This window comes from Equus asinus, chromosome 3, assembly GCF_041296235.1.
Source record: "Equus asinus isolate D_3611 breed Donkey chromosome 3, EquAss-T2T_v2, whole genome shotgun sequence".
NCBI lineage: Eukaryota > Metazoa > Chordata > Mammalia > Perissodactyla > Equidae > Equus > Equus asinus.
Genome location: NC_091792.1, coordinates 92519436 through 92523589, shown reverse-complemented (window position 1 = coordinate 92523589; position 4154 = coordinate 92519436).

The following is a 4154-nucleotide window of genomic DNA, read 5'->3' as shown; positions in this document are numbered from 1 at the left end:
GAGTGAAAGAAACACAGATTACCCTTTGTTCCTCTGGAACTCCTCCTGCCAAACCCCTTATCTCTGTAAAACCCCCTGCTTTCTTCTCTTGTTAGAGTGGACTTGAGAGAACCTATGCTCCTGCCTTCTTGTTTTGGCCAATTCAAAAAAAAACCTTTCTCCATCTCCAAGCACTGATGTCTCAGTGTTTGGCTTACTGTGCATCAGGCACAGGCATTTGAGATTAAGCGGTTCAGTGTCATAGGCAGTCTGTCGTTGACTGAAACCTTGTTATGTGGTGCGTGACTGTATTTTGAAGACATCAAATTTTATTCCCTAGATTCTGTTAGAATGTAGTACATTTACCTTGAGCGGAATTATTAAGCCTAGTTCAGTACTCTGGATTTTAAAGGTGATAAGATTATATCAATTAAATCAAAGAAGATCAAATAGGCACAAAAGTTAATAATTTCTGTGAATAATTTAGCCACAATCCCTATCAAAGTTCCAATGACATTTTTCATAGAAATAGAACAAAGAATCCCAAAATTTATATGAAAAACAAAAGACCTCGAATGGCCAAAGGATTCCTGAGAAAAAAGAATAAAGCTGGAGGTGTCACACTCCCTGACTTCAAAATATACTATGAAGAAATAGTAACCAAAACAGTGTGGTACAGGCACAAAAACAGACACACAGATCAATGCAACAGAGTCAAGAACTCAGAAATAAACCCACACATCTATGGACAGCTAATTTTTGACAAGGGAGCCAAGAATATGCAATGGATAAAGGAAAGTCTCTTCAATAAATGGTGTTCGGGGACCAGCCCAGTGTGCAGTGGTGAAGTTTGCATCTTGGCAGCCTGGGGTTTGCCAGTTTGGATCCTGGGTGTGGACCTAAGCACCGCTTGTCAAGCCATGCTGTGGCAGGTGTCCCACATAGAAAGCAGAGGAAGATGGGCATAGACGTTAGCTCAGGGACAATCTTCCTCAAAAAAAATAAAATGGTGTAGGGAAAACTGGACAGCCACATGCAAAAGAATGAAAGTAGACCATTATCTTACACCAACACTAAATTAGCGCAAAATAGATTAAAGACTTCAATGTAAGACCTGAAACCATGAAACTTCTAGAAGAAAACATAGGCAGTATGCTTTTTGACATCAGTCTTACCAGGATATTTTCAAATACCATGTCTGAGAGGGCAAGGGAAACAACAGAAAAAATAAACAATGGGACTACTTCAAACTAAAAAGCTTCTGCACAGTGAAGGAAACCATCAACAAAATGAAAGGACAACCTAACAATTTGGAGAAGATATTTGCAAACCATATAGCTGCTTAGGGTTTAATGTCTAAAGTATATAAAGAATTCATACATCTCAACAACAAAAAACCAAACAACCCAATTAAAAAATGGGCAAAAGATCTGAACAGACATTTTTCCAAAGAAGATATACAGATGGCCAACAGGCACGTGAAAACACATGAAGAGAGTTTTTTTTCTTTTGAGGAATATTAGCCTGAGCTAACATCTGCCACCAATCCTCCTCTTTTTGCTGAGGAAGACTGGTCCTGAGCTAACATCTGTGCCCATCTTCCTCTACTTTATATGTGGGATGCCTGCCACAGCATGGCTTGACAAGCGGTGCATAGGTTTGCACCCAGGATCTGAACCGGTGAACCCTGGGCCGCTGAAGCAGAATGTGCGAACTTAATCCCTGCTCCACTGGGCTGGCCCCTGAAAAGATGTTCAACATCATAAATTACTAGAGAAAGGCAAATCAAAACTACAATGAGATATCACGTCTTGCCTGTCAAAATGGCTATAATTAAGACAAGAAATAACAAGTGTTGGAGAGGATGTGTAGAAAAGGGAACTCTCATACACGGCTGGTGGGAGTGCAAATTGGTGCAGCCACTATGGAAAACAGTATGGAGACTCCTCAAAAAATTAAAAATAGAACTACCATATGATCCAGCTATTCCATTGCTAAGTATTTATCCAAAGAACATGAAAACACAAATGCATAAAGATGCATGCACCCCTATGTTCATCACAGCATTATTTACAATAGCCAAGACTTGGAAGCAATGTAGGTGCCCATCAAGGGACGAATGGGTAAAGAAGATGTGGTTTATATATACAATGGAATACTACTCAGCCATAAAAATGATGAAATCTTGCCATTTGCTAAAACATGGATAGACCTTGAGAGTATTATGCTAGTGAAATAAGACAGAGAAAGACAAATACAATTTCACTTGTAAATAGAAGATAAAACAACAACAAACAAACATATAGAAACAGAGATTGGATTGGTGGTTACCAGAGGGGAAAGAGGGAGGGAAGACAGTGAAAGGGGTGATTAGGCACATGAGTGTGGTGATGGATGGTAATTAGTCTCTGGGTGATAAACATGATGTAATCTACATAGAAATCGAAATATAAATGATGTATACCTGAAATTTATGTAATGTTATAGACCAATGTTACCTTAATTGAAAAAAAAAAGAAGAATTCAGCCACAACAGTGGAAAGTTTCAGAAGACTGTGATCTATAAATCCAATGACCAGTGAGAAAGAAATTACCTAAGTTTGTGCACTGAGGTTTGGGGGCCTGGAATTGGCCACCCCAAGATATATCTCTTTGGCATGAGGATTATTTGGGGCTGATTGCTTTTAATAAACTGGGACAGGGAAGGAGGCTCTGAGGAGTGGAACTTGCTTGCCCTTTGTTAGGAGACATTTACATTTGTAAGGGAAATCTCCATCTGTAAAGGTGCCTCCCACTCTGTACCAGGAAGAAGAAAGGGGATGACATTATCTCTAGAAACTCTTAATCAATGCCAAAGGCAAGGACTTAAATCTGCATAATAATCTTATTCCTGTTTGTGGTAACCTCCTGTAACTGACTCCTCCCACCCCCAACATCCTCCTTTGTCTTTAGCTGGATATGATATTTAAGGTGGGGGCTTCAGCCATTTTGGCAAGTTGCTCAGCTTGCCTGCCCTCTCCCATGTATACATGTTATAAAGCTTTGTTTAATTTTCTCCTGCTACTCTGTCTCATGTGAATTTAATTCATTCTCTGGTCAGACGAACCCAGAGAGGGTAGAGGAAATTTCTTCCTCCCCTACAGAGGAAAGTATATCAGTAAATTTGTGAAGACAGTTACAAGGTTGTTAAACCAGATATATGTTAAACCAGTTGGTCTAGATAGATAAAGCCTTTTACTGCCTCATAAATGAGACTAGAATTTGAACTGGGGTCTCTTATCTACAAACTTCTGTATATACAAAATGTTCAAACTGTACAATTTTTAACCCAGGATTTGAAAGGGATTGGCATTTCGACTCTGCACTAGAACTTAATGCTGTATCCACCTAGTTAATGTTTTCTGTTATTCAGTGACTCAGATTAACCTTGTACTGAGAGAAACAGGTTCAGAATGTTTCCTATAATCTTTTTTTTTCTCCCCAAAGCCCCAGTACACGGTTGTATATCCTAGCTGTAAGTCCTTCTAGTTCTTCTATGTGGATGCTGCCACAGTGTGGCTTGATTGTGGTATGTAGGTCTCCACCCAGGATCCAAACCAGCGAGCCCCAGGCCACTGAAGTGGAGCACATGAACCTAACCACTACACCACCGGGTAGGCCCTTCAATAATCTTCACCTTTGTTTTGTTCTAACTTGTTTTTCTCTTCAGGCTACTGTGGGATATTCATTATAACTTGGTTCATTTCATATGAAAACATTCCCCTATGGAGAGATGAGTGAGTAAATAAAAGAGCATGCAGGGTTAATTGTCCTTGACTTGTAACCCAGGAATTAGAGTAAATCTGCTTAATTCAATTCCTCTTTCCCACTACTGAGCAGTTTACTTCATCATAAGCAAAAGCACTCAACACTATTCCGTTTTTTGTCATCTTTGTTGTCTGCACCTTCCAAGCCACAAGGGGGTTTAAACCCTTGATTTTCCCTGGAGCTTTATAAAGCTGCCCAAGCCCTTTGTCTTACGGTCTCTCCCATGTGAATTCTAAGTCTGTTTACTGTGCCTTAACTCTCTACCTGCCAGTGATAACCTTTGAGAGTTCACTGTGTCAAATCTCCCCTTATTGTGCGACGGTAAAAACATTTACATGTTGGAGACCAATGTGCAGAGAAGAGTCTAG